This window comes from Aythya marila, assembly GCF_965140915.1.
Source record: "Aythya marila genome assembly, chromosome: 5".
NCBI lineage: Eukaryota > Metazoa > Chordata > Aves > Anseriformes > Anatidae > Aythya > Aythya marila.
The window spans coordinates 33,791,829-33,805,196 of record NC_139046.1 but is presented as its reverse complement, the minus strand read 5'-3'; the positions used below and the strand labels follow the sequence as shown (position 1 = coordinate 33,805,196).

Below are 13,368 nucleotides of genomic sequence, written 5' to 3'. Positions count from 1 at the left end.
GTTGACATATGATTTTTTTTTTTTTAATTGTGTAGTATTTTGAGAAGATTAGTTTGGAAGGTAAAAACACAGCTTCTTTACACAGAGCTTTTGATTCTGCCAGACCACCTATTATGAATTATCAATGACTTTTCAACCAGACCAATTTTGAATACATAAATATATTAGCAAACAAGTCAATTATGTGTTTAATTGCTTCCCCCTCATAACTTAACCATTCATAATCCATCTTTTCTCTGTTGCCATTTATGGCTAATTTTTACCGCACTTAATGAAAAGGTTTGTTGAGTTTCTCAGTGTGTAACAGTACATACAGCAGCTACAATGTGCAGCCTACTAAAAGTACCTGTTCAATGTTAAAATTCTTTGGATTGCAGAAGGACTCAATATTGGGTTTACATGGAAAGTATTGGGTTTACATGTAAAGGTTTTGGTTGTGTGGCCTGGGTGGCTTCCAGCCATATTTCAAGACTCATGTGCAGGATGTTATCTTTACTTTCCAAACAAGTAGATAAAGGCACATGCAGCATTGCTTGGCTGAGTTACATCACTCTGAAGCTTTAAACAGAATCATAAGAACCTGAAAGAGGGAGCAGGACTCATTGTTCCTGTAATGACATGCCATCCAAGGACAAAAGGGCTCTGTGCAACTCCCTGCTTTAAAACACAGGGTAGAAGGAGTGTCAGAGAGTGGGACAGAGCCATCAAGTGCTGCCTTGCTCTTCTAATGGGACTTCTCTGAATACAGTCAAGCTTTTATTTCTGTACTTCTGAAAAGCTGGAGCAGCAACATTGTGGTTTGTCTAGGTAAATCCTCAAAAGACAGTTTTGTGGGTTATGAATGGGTTTAAGCTCTCGGCTCTTCTTTGGTTCACCTTTACTCCTCTGGAATGAAACTCTGACAGTTAGTCGTCTTCTAGTCAGGCTGGGTGGATCCTCTTGTCTTTGCAATCCTTGTTTGTAAGTCCATAATATTAAGTCTTTAGCAAAACTTTGAGTTTTCTAGGGCATGATTTTGCCAGTGTGGTTTGCTAAATGGGCCTACCAGCTTGTACTCATTTAAACAATTCATTTTATAACACTTTACAACGCTTTTCAATTGTTTAGCTCCACTTGGCTTCTGCTAGGCTGTGGAAGAATGAAGTAAAACAATGAATACAGTTTTGTATTTGTACAGGAATATTCATATTATTTCTTCCCGTAGATTTATAGACAGAGCCGTAAGTACCATCAGATCATGTTGTCTGACTTGTCAGATGTCAGAGCTGGTACCTGCCATTAACACTTCACTGTTAATCCTGATCACCTGTGGCTAACTGAAGCCTTTATTGAAGGAAAATAACCTCTCTTCTTTTAAAGGTATCAGGAATGATGGTGTCACCACATCTCATCGAATTATCTTTTAATGGGTGATCATCTGAAAACAGTATACACCATGGGTTTGTTCTCATTTAGTTTAGCCAGAGTCTAGGCATTAGTTCTTATTAAAGCTTTTTCTAGTAGCTTAAAAGCCATTGCATAACCATTGTTTTTTCATTGGGATCAAGTTTATAAAACATGCCCAGGTTACATTACAAGCTTCTTTTTTAAAACAATTAGATTCAGCCTTTTAAGTTCTCACTATAAAAAGTCTTTATTTGTTATATCCAACCATAACTCTATTTTTGCACTCCCTCCAACTCTTCACAGACCCTTTATCCAGTGCAGATTCTAGTACCTTTCCCACAAATGCTGTAGAATGAGATGAACAGCACCTTGTTATTCTTATATTCTTACATATAAATGACTTCCTGGGTTATACATACAGAATCCAGCTGTCCTCATTTGCCACTAGAGACTTCTGCTGAGTTGTTTATCTTCTATAAGCTGGTGAATTACTGTTTTCTAAACTACAGTCTTCCCTTTCGTAAGGGGGAGTAAATTGTAGCATACATTTGTCATTCCTGTACTCATAACTTCACACTTCAGTGCATCAGAATTAACTATGGTTAATCAGGCCAGTTTATCAAGAAGGTCTGATTGTTCTCTTTGATTGCTCTGTCTTCAGTATTACTCAGCACTCCATTAATCTTTGTTCTACTGCAAATTTGCCCAGTCAGGATGTCATGCTTATTTCCAAATCACTCGTGAATATATTGAAGACAGTTTGAGACTGTTAAACTCTTAAAAATTCTTCAGGCCCAACAAACAAACAAACTTTTTTCAGTGATGTTTCTCACTGAGGACTAATTATGAAATCAGCTAACAAATTCTTAACCTTGGTAATACATACTTTTTTCAATCTTTGCATAACAAAATCTTTGTGCAATAAACTATAGAGATACAGCATAGAACTATTATATCAGTTTCTTCTTCTTCTTCTTCTTCTTAAAAAAAAAAAAAAAAAAAAAGTTTTGCATTGAAAAGCTTCCAGAAGGTAGCTCAGGGCTTAGCAAATCTGCTAATGGTAATCCCAGAAAGGTTTATTATTTTTCATGCAATCACATTGCATCACCAGTTTACTAGCTCATGCACCGTACTGGTGGAACACCCTGTAGTTTTTTCACCTTCCTTTACAGTCTTATTGCACTCTGGTCACTGAAGGAGAGATCCAGTACCCTGGTTTGCAAAATCAATGCATTCATAGGAATTTTTCACTTTGGCTTTGGCAGTATGCTGGCATCACATGCAGTACATACCTAAGATAAGGAAATTAAAGAAGAATTTCTATGCATTATTCAAATAAAAGTTAGACTTACACAAAGCTTAATAGAAATCACAGAATGGCCAAGGTTGGCAGGGACTTCTGAGGATCATCTAGTCCAACCCCAAAACAGATTTACAAAAATAAAAAGAAACGCACAGTTAGGCCTACCTTTATTAAGATCAGCTCTCAACAGCTTCTCTCTCCTTTTATTTCATAGCTCTGAACTTTTTAAGCTGTTTACCAAACCATATGGCTTGATATTCAGTTCTTATACAAGCCAGATAGGTCCCTTATTTCTGCCTTAATGGAAAGGGTTTGAGACATCATTTTTAGTGCAAATAGGTGTCCTTATACATACATACACACACATGTATGGAATCTGACTGGGTGGAACCATCTCCTGTCCAGACAGTAAACAGTACTACTTAATGACTGTCCTAAGGCTAACCCATACATCATCGACCCTTTTTTTGGGGAAAACACTCCCTTGTGTGATGCAGTGCAGTCTTCAGTGTATAATTGCTTTATATGCTGAAAATTGTATTTCATATAAAGAATACATCAACATATGTTACACAAAACATATGAAGACTAAATGAGAAAAATATATGTTATTTAAAACTAGCTCTTGATTGAAAATAAGCATCACTGTTCACTGTTTCAGGGATGATGATGTATTCAGCATGTATAACTGCCAGCCTGTATTTTGAGGAATACCAAGAGAACCCAGAGTGGTAATATATGATAACCGATTTTCATTTAATCAGATATCATGCCCACTATTCCACGTTTACCAGGGCAACCAATCTAATAGCACCCTATAACCACCTCTTGCTACTTTTGAAAACTTGCACAACATTCAGTTTCTTCCACTGTTCTGCTGCTCTCCAGTATCCCAAAACTTAAAATAGAGGAACTGTGGACAGTCAGGAATCTTCCTAGACCACAATTTTAGAACTAATTGGTATGAATGATCTCTGTTTAGTCTTAATATATGTCACTTAGTGGCTATGTGTCACAAAGCAGTTCATCATATTTGTTGATGGAACTTGTTAAGTTTCTTTTCTTCCCAACATAGAACAAAAGTGTTTTATTAGCATTCCTGCTTTAGCTGCAGTTAGTAATCATTTCAGTATCTATATGAAGTAATGAGTCTAGACCTCTGATGAGATTTTGCTTTTTCCATGTATACACGTCTTTTATATTTACAAATATGTTTATTATTGTTAACCATACAAATCATGTTTTTTCTATACTTAATGACTTATGATCTACTTTGAATTTCCCGTGTGTTGTGCATTTCTCTTTGACACCCAGCTGCTGCTTTCTTACCACTTCTGAAAGAGGCTGGGCTTTCAGCCAAAATTGTGAAATTAGGATAGCTCGTATCATGCTGCTGAGATTTCCTCAACTGCAGCAGGAGAAGATAGTTGTGCCCCTAAGACATCTAATTCTGCTAGCCCACCCTGACTCTTCCCACTGGTTTGCAGCACACAGCTGGAATGCTGAGCCTCCAAAGCAATAGGGATTCCTCCTTGTCAATCACACAGTTTTTTTTTATCAACAGCATGTCTGACCTTGTTATCATTCTGTATTTTTGGATATATAAGGAATAATTTGTTTTCCTTTTACCTCATATCTCTCCAACATATTCTAAATGAGTAGGCTTCAGTAATTACACCATATAGGGTCAAAATATCAAAAACATGTGAAAATTGCATGTAATATCTGTTTAGATGGACTGCTTTACTAACATGTGGCTCCCCTACATTTATTACAGTGAAGATTCATCAATGCCCGACCCCACAAATCTATCTTTCTTTAATTTGTGTTTTCTTGATTTGACTTAAGAGTCATGGTTGTCTTTGATGTCCTTAGGTTATAGCACAATATCATTTTGCAATGGTGATTTATCTCAGCATGTAATAGGATGTACTTATATAGTTGCCTATCTCGATCTCCTGGAGACTGTTTCTTTCCTTACGCATTTCTGAAACACTTCCTTAAGATGTTTTGCAATTGCTTCTTTAAAGTCTTTCCATGTGGAGCTGTTAACATAGTTTAATCTTTTTGATCAGCCCTTTTGTGAGTAAGTTGCCACACTAGATTCCTGCACAGGTTTGTATTTTGTTCAGCGGGAGCACGTGGAATGATAGCTGGACTCTTTTGCCTGCCTGCCCTGAATTCTTCCACACTTGGCTCCCCAGCCAGCTGTGGAGACTTTTAGGACACCCTGAGAAAAGGCTTTGTTTTGTTAGCAGCTGTGTGGTGTCAGGCATGTAGCATCACTGAGAGCACATCCCATGCACCGCTGGCACAAATAGTGGATGATAGCTCATTCTTAGATGAAAACATAGATGGAATGACTGTGTGACTCCCATCAGAGTCTGGACCTGTTAAACACTGCTTACATGACCTACCAGGTGCCATGAAAAAGCTGGTACTCCATGCTCTTGGTGACAACACACTGTATATAGGACAAGAAACAGCACTATACACGCATCTTCAGATTGCACAAGGGGTCACAAGGCTTGAAGTCAACATGGCAATGGTAAAATTTTTGTGCCTTTGTCACAAGAATGTCGACTGGGAATTTCAGTGGGATGAAGTGAGTGCATCACTGGGAATTTCAGGTGAGATGAAGTGAGTGCATCACCAAACACTTTGCTTCCTCTTCAGTCTGTGGGTGAGACAGAAAGTGTTCCCAGAGCTTGACACCCTTGCCTTGGCTGGGTATGCCTCCCCCAGGGAACTCCTTTTGCCATAGCTTGTGCTTTTTCCCAGGCTGCAGTACACTCAGGGGCTCACAGCTGAAGGAGGAGAGGAATGAATCTTTTAGGGCAGAGTCTCTTGGTTGTTTCTGTCCCTCTCAGTTCTTTAGGATGGCATTTATTCCCTTGCGGTACTGCATCAGATGTGGGCCTTGATCTCACAGTGCACTGGTACTGTCATATCCTCTTCTGTAACAGAAAAATGACAGAAAAGTTAGGAATTTGGTCATGCAAAAACTTGAGCCATTGCCATGTGGAGAAAAGCAGTCTCCTGCTGTGTGGTGAAACACTCCGCCTATGTCAGTCTGGGCTGAAACCACAAAGTAGTCAGAAAGCTGCCATGCTGGCCTTTACACTGAGGAAGTAAAGGGGAGTCCATTTAGCAATAGGGAAAGCTTTGAGAAACTGCCAAAACCAGGAACAGACCTTTCACCTGCATCGGGGTCCCCGATCCAGCCTAGGATTCTCAAACCAGAGTCCTCATGATAAATCACCTTTCTCTCTCTGTAGTCAGAAAATGGACTGGGAAACAACAGCTTTATGTATGGACTAGGTTCTTGTAAGTACTTTGTCTCCTGGAGCTAACTGAAGTAGTCACTGAAAATTTGATGTTGACAATAGCATATAATGTCTGATACATTAGCCAAGAAGAGGAGGACTCAAAGGCATCAGGTGAGGTGCTAGGTCAGTATTGGGATACCAAGACACAATTAACTTACCACAGCTGAAAATGGTTAGAAACCCTTTACTTCAGGATAAATGGTGTTAGCTGTTACAATACCTTTTGCTGCTTGATGGGAGACTTTGGTGATACTGGTGAGAACTAGGCTCCTACTTAGAGCACACCTTAAAAAAAGGAAGACTAACAACTTTATATTTTAGTTCAGTAGTGAAGGGTGTTGCACGTGTCAGCTATAGCAGAAAATAGATTACGTTTTCCATAAGAAAAGGGGAAAAAAATTTTTTTGAAGACTAAAGAATGTTACAAATCTGTGTTACTGCCAGTATTTGTCCAGGACGTTAATACTTGTCAAACTGTTCCTGAATTATATGCGAGTCTGAATTTTCTATGAGTCTAGCAAAGTCAGTACACATAATACAACAAATGTCTATAGCCAATATTCATCCTGAGAATGAACATGTAGAGCTCTCCTAAAAGCTGGATAATGCTGGTAGATTAAAACATCCCTTTTTCTGGTGATCTGACCTTATTGTCCAAATTTCATCAAGCCGTTTCAATCTTTCTTTTTTAATGTAGTCATATTTGAATCATGAATATATATATATATGTACTTATGGTGACCAATTGTTGTGGTTCCGCTCGAGTGGGCAGCCAAGCCCCACCACAGCCACTCTCTCACTCCCCCTCCTCAAAGAGGAATGGAGAGAAAATATGATGAAAAGGTCTCAAAGGTTGAGATAAGGACGAGAAGATCATGCAGTAATTATTGTAATGGGCAAAACAGACTCGGCACAGGGAGATAGTAAGATTTATTGCTTATTACTAACAAGCTAGATAAGTGAGAAACAAAGGAAAGAAACCAAAAGCACCTTCCACCCCCATCCACCCTCTTCCACCTCCTCCCCCCGGGCGGCACAGGGGAATGGGGATTATGGTCAGTCTACAGCACTTCTCTGCCGCTCCTTCTTGGTCACTCTTGTCCCCTGTGCTGGGAGGTCCCACCCACGGGATACAGTCCTTGATGAACTGATCCGGCATGGGCTTCCCACAGGCAGCAGCTCTTTCAGAACTGCTCCAGATATGGGTCCGTACCACGGGGTCCATCCCTCAGGAGCAAACTGCTCCAACCAGGCTCCCCCACGGGCAGCAGCTCCTGCCAGGTCACCTGCTCCTGCGTGGGCTCCTCTCCATGGGCTACAGGTCCGGCCCGGAATCTGCTCCAGCAGGGGTCTTCCACAGGCGGCAGCCTCTGTCAGTGCAGGGCCACCTGCTCCACCGTGGTCTCCTCCACGGGCTGCAGTGTGGAACCCTGCTCCACCATGGTACTCCATGGGCTGCAGGGGGACATCCTGCTTCACCATGGTCCTCACCACAGGCCGCAGGGGACTTCTGCTCCGGCGCCTGGAGCACCTCTCCCCCTCCTTCTTCACTGACCTTGGTGCCTGCAAGGCTGTTCCTCACTCGTCTCACTCTCCCAGCTGCTGTGTGGTGCAGCGTTGTTTTTTTTCCCCTGTCTTAAATATGCTCTCACAGAGGTGCAAACCAACATCGCTTATTGGCTTGGCTCTGGTCAGCAGTGGGGCCCTTACCAAACATGGGGCAGCTTCTAGATCCTTCACACAAGCCACACCTATGGCCCCCTGCTACCAAAACCTTGCCACGTAAACCCACTACACCAATTTATCTTATTGAATAAAAAGTATATGGTTGCCAACAGCAATGATGTTGATCAGGCAGAGTTTCACATTCATTAACATATTTGAGCCTGATTCTTGTTCTTATTTGGCATTGTTTTCATAAAGGTTTTTCCTGATTTCTAATATGAACTTGAATTTTTGCTTTTACTCAGATTGCATTAGTAATTTTGGCATGCCTGAAGCTTCATATCATTATGAGTCACAGGAGCTGCAGTTTCCTGTATCCCTGGGGAGTAGAAGATGGCTGCTTCTAGCAAAGATAAGCATCAGGAATAAAACAGAAGGGTTTTTTTGGGAAGCTGAATCCGTTTGTTCTACTGTATTCAGAAAGGTTGCCCAGGAAATTTGAGGGAAAGGTGTGCTGAAGCAAGAGGGGCTGGTGACATTGCTATGGTATGATGTGAAAGAGTAAATAGGGATGATACATAAAAGGGAGTATGTAGGCTACAGAGGAGCTGGAAAGGATGTAAAAGATGTTGAAGCACGTTACTGGGAGAATGAGAAAGGGCAAAAGAAAACACACAATCTAGCTGATTTTTTTTTTCTTAGCTGAGTTTAATAATCTTTGAATAATTAACTCTGATTCAATTCATGTGTTTGAGCAGTAATATTATAATTGGCCTAGCTCAGTCATTGGTTGTAGTTTTAAACTGTGCTGATGGTAGTCTAAGACACCATCAGACTGGTTAGGAAAAAGGGAAAATACAGGAAAGAGCCTCAAATGACAACTACCTTGAGGCAGATAAATGTTGGCTGCTCTGCATCTTGCCAGGAGCTCACAAGCTGACTGACGGGCCCTGGAACTGCTGTGAGCATGAGTACTGAAGGGTGGCCTGGCTCCTTGAGCTGCATTAAATCTAACATCTGTCCCCTGGGGCTATGCCCCAGAAGTGGTGAGTGCATTACCTTTGGGTTCTAGGTTGTAACACTCCTGTCCTTTCTGTCATTCTCTTTGTAATTCCCCATTTGCCCCAAACATGTCTCAGATGTTCATGGGGCAGCTGTTAAGCTTCCTCAGATTGTGGCCTGGGTTACTACAGGAAACCAGACTTCATAATCCCCCTCAATATCCCCTGGCCATTACCTACAGCTGCACAGCCTGGTCTCTGCTAACATTAAAGCTGTTCCTGAAATGAGGTGGGAAGGGGATCTTGGAGCTACCACAAATCTACCACATGATCCTTTAAATGATTAATATAATTACTATTATTATTATTTAAAACTTAACAATTTTAAAAATCCAGAAGTCCTTAAAATTGTAAAATTTTAAAATTTAAAAATGATCACAGGGGCCTTAGGCCATCCCATACTCAAACATGGAGGGAAGTTGGTACTCAAGACAAAAAACTTAGTGGTACGTGCAGCATTCTCCACTACCTGGTTATCATAAAACCTCTTGTTATGCCAATGAACCTGGAAGAAGATTTTTCATTTACAAGCTGATAGAGCTTTTGCCTAAGGGTGTTTTGCAGCTTCACCTTGCAACACTGAATCATGTGTTAACACAGATGGAGTTCCTCAATGTCTGCTTCTCTAAGTATCAATAGCTTTGGAAATGAGTGATTGAAGAGGATATGTTGATTGCTCAGGGTGGAATTAATCTCACGTATATTTAGCTATTCGGAAGCTAGGTGATCTGGATGCTTTTCCAGTCAAAGGAGAGAGAAGAACATAATGTAGATGGGCTTAGTCACTGCCTGGAGATACAGTACTTGCTTTTTTTTTCTCCATTCAGTACATAGGGAGCACAGACAACAGGCTTTAACTAGAAGTTTAACTTGTAGATGACCAGATTTAGGTACGGTAGAGACTATCCTCAGTGCGTGCCTTGTGAAAAGGTCATGCTTGTTTCTAAAAGAATTGTACTTCATAGCAAAAGGGAGTTTGAACTTTGAACAAATTTAGGAAATTCAGTACTAGCACCAGCTTTGAGTCAAAGGTACATTTGGCTGCATCTGACTTGAGCTTAAAGAAGAGGTATTTCATATATGGAAGGCCTGAGTCAGGAAAGATAAGTTAGTTGTTAGGCAACAACAACCCTTAGTCATGCTCCTAGGGGATTCTGGAGGTTTTTATCCCCTTCATGTCCTGTTCCCTTAAAACCAAAGGTGCAATCTGACACATAAATGAAAACCACCTTTCAAGCAAAAGCCCCGCCCATTAGCTTACACATATTGCAGAAACAAGACCTGGAGCTAATAACCTTTGTGGGGTACAGTTACAGAAATTGTTGCTAATGTTCCAGTGGCTCTATCCTGATATGATGGCTGTTCTGTGTACTTCAATCAGGAACACAGACTGTAGAACAAATTGAAAAACTGTATACTTCTGTGTGTACATTTGCCTTTCTCTCAAATTTTTCTGGTCATCGTTTTTACAGGGAGAAAAACAAGGCAGAAGATTTTGGCATTTCTTCCTATCTAGAGAGGTGATGGGTGTAAACGCTCATGTGAAGCAAAGCATGAGCCAGGGAGTAGGAGAGGCTCTGGATCACTGCTTTGAAAATCTTCTACTCAAGGGCTTATAAGGGCACTTGTTTATTTTGTTTATTTTATTTCGTTTATTGCTGTAGTTTATCTATTGTTTATCTGTTTATCTGTTGGAACAGGCTGCCCAGGGAAGTGGTGGAGTCACCATCCCTGGAAGTCTTTAAAAGACGTTTAGATGTATGGTTTAGTGGGGACTGTTAGCATTAGGTCAGAGGTTGGACTCGATGATCTTGAGGTCTCTTCCAACCTAGAAATTCTGTGATTAATTTCAGTTTCAATTAAGCAGTTCCTGTTCCATCTAAAAGTTTCAATATGATAAAGGTGAGAAAATAACTTCATAGAAAAAAAAATCCCTTGTACCATGTAATCAAAAAAAAAAAAAAAAGTAGTTCCTTAATAATATATACACATTAGAAAATGCAGGCATAAAATTAAACCTAAGAAATCAAATTTTGCAACTATGTAATACTGCAGGGAAGATGATCAAACTGTCTTACTTGTTCTCCTTGTAACACCAGCTTTTCATCTGAATTCCTTTGTGCATATAGGAAGTGCCTGCAACAAGACTGCTGGAAGTGACTAGGTTTGTGTCTAGTTTCTGTCAGCCCTGGTTCTTGTACAACACTTATTACCACAGCCAGAGTGGCTGTGATTTCATACTTATGCAGGTGTCTAATAGGAAGCATCATGCTTTGTCATCCTATTAATCTCAAGTTGTTTCATAAGCTCTAATTTTAATCTTTTGAGTGGATTTTCAATATAAATGTATGTGTACCTAATGATGCTTGCATAATGGATTAGAAAATTTAATCACCAAGCTTCCTCGGTGTGTGCTGAATACATGCAGATCCTAACTACACAAAAGGTTCATAAAATGAAGAGGTTCAGTCCATTAAACTCCAATAATCTCCTAGTAAGGCCCAGTTGGCTGGTGATTTGGATATGGTTGCTCAGAAATGTGAATTTCCTTTGCATAAGGAAAAAACAGATGAACAAAACTGGACTGAACAAAAGAAAAATGAAGCATCCTGCTTTCCTAAGACATGAAATTTAGTTTTCTGAAATACTTCAAGATTTTTTTAAGGTGAAATATTTAAGTCTCATTTAAACTTTCTGAGATGCATTTTATATTAAGTATAAAATGCAGAAATAAGTAAGGCATTTCAAATGGAAGTGTGATACATTATGTTTTAGGTATCACAGAAATGTTGCTTATCAAATTTCTCCCTTCTTTCATTTCTTTTGAAGTGGAAAGCTATTAAAACATACAAGTATACAAATCATGATGCAACTGTACTTTTATAGTGGAAAAATATTACTTCAGGAAAATTGCTTATGTATGAAAATATTAAGAATTTTCTCTGATGATTCCCATCTTCCCCTACTCCCTCACTGTGTGTCCTCAGGAAGGACTGTGTCCTCCCACACTGCCCTTAAGTGTATGTCTTCTCAATACATTGTTCTTGTGTGTGTTTTGTTTTGTTTTTTTCTTTTCTTCCAGAGCTGTATGCCTCTTCAGGATTGCATCTCAGCTCCAAATCACAGGATCACAGACTAAATCTGTTCCTGGTTAGCTCCTCTCTATCCTACCAGAGGGAGTGAGGAACCTCTGTCAGGTAAAGAGAGGTAAAAGAGCTGTGTAATGAGGAAGGAGATGTGTGAGGAACAAGGAACACAAATGGTGCTGAATACAAGTGGGTTAAGAGGGCAAGTCACTCAAAAGATCTGTCTCTAGGTCTCCATCCTCTTCCTAGTAAGCAGCTTAGTAACAGTTATCCACAGCTCACTGTTTCATGGTCATTTCTGTAAGTCCTTAAATAAGGTACTATGTGAATTATATTGCCAATCAAAAAGTCCCCTGGCATTTTTTAACCAAAAAGTTGTCCTGCTACCTTGTGACTTCTCTCCTTCCATCTCTCTGTGGAGGCAATAATGCACAGCATTTTTCAGGGTCTTTTTATGAAGATTCTAGTTAGAAATGTCTCTTAGGCTGGTATGGTCATTGTTTTTAGATTAACACTGTAAAGTTTCCTCTCACAGGTTGAGGTCATCAGTCAGATTTTTACTGTTAATACATTTCATCAAGCCCTAAAGTGAGAATACTTTCGTCTCAGCACACTCTGTTCAGTCACAAGAGCTGCAGATGAATGTTTGCACCTTACAACAAACTTACTCTTAGGACAAATAATGTGGGTGGAAATTTTTCCTGTTTCAGAAATCATGGAGGGGTGGAGCTCTGACTCAAGGTAATAAAACACCTGTTCAGCAACTTCTGACACTCTTCAAGGCTGTAAATATGTTTCAGGAGACTCTGGAAACTGTGGAACCTAATATTCATGTGTCATTTGCAGCACCTGCTTTTAATGCAGCAGTGATTTCAATGGCATCAACATCTGCCTTTTCTCAGGTAAGTGGAAAACAGAACAAACCGGGCAGGAGTCTCTGAGGATTTGATTCAGATTTGTCCCCAGAATACAGGCAGCTCAAGTCCTTCCTTATCAGTAGGACATAAGTCTCCAAGGAAGCAAGATTGTGCTTCCTTGGTTATTTACAGCTGTGAGGATCTGGAGTAAAAACCTTTCCATGTAGTGCAGAAATAGCTGCTACCCTCCTGGCATGTTTCTTCTGTCTGCCACCTTGCTGATGTGAATGATGAGGCAGTGTATATTGCCCATTCCACATTGTAATTCAACATGAAGGAGTTGAAATAAGTGGAAAAATAGATTTTACTATATTTTTGATTCTTTGTCCTTCTTCTCTCAACAGCATCCCAGCAGCAAATCAAACCCATTGAAAAATGAAGAAAGAAAATGGGTGATGCAGGCTATGGCACAGAGTGACGTTCATGCCAAGGTACTAACTTCAACAAATTAATAATAGGACAAAAAACTTTATTTTTTGAGAAGGACAGGGCTTTTTTTCTTCTATATTTGGTTCTTATCAGAGATTTACATGCTTATTTAGAAATACGAACATTTCATGGAAGAAAACTTTCCTTAGTTGAAACATCAGCATTACATTCCTTTATCTATTTATAAAAAGT

General features: G+C 39.9%; 1 pseudogene across 1 annotated transcript in view; it reads left to right on the top strand.

Annotated features, from left to right (window-relative positions):
• Positions 1-5,114: 5,114 nt before the first annotated feature.
• LOC309878605 (cytosolic phospholipase A2 epsilon-like) overlaps positions 5,115-13,368 on the top strand; it is a 42,693-nt pseudogene continuing 34,439 nt past the window's right edge. The window contains exons 1-4 of the transcript XR_014319584.1: positions 5,115-5,319; positions 11,827-11,951; positions 12,631-12,732; positions 13,092-13,178. The product of XR_014319584.1 is annotated as a cytosolic phospholipase A2 epsilon-like (transcript). The remainder of the gene's footprint in view (positions 5,320-11,826; positions 11,952-12,630; positions 12,733-13,091; positions 13,179-13,368) is intronic.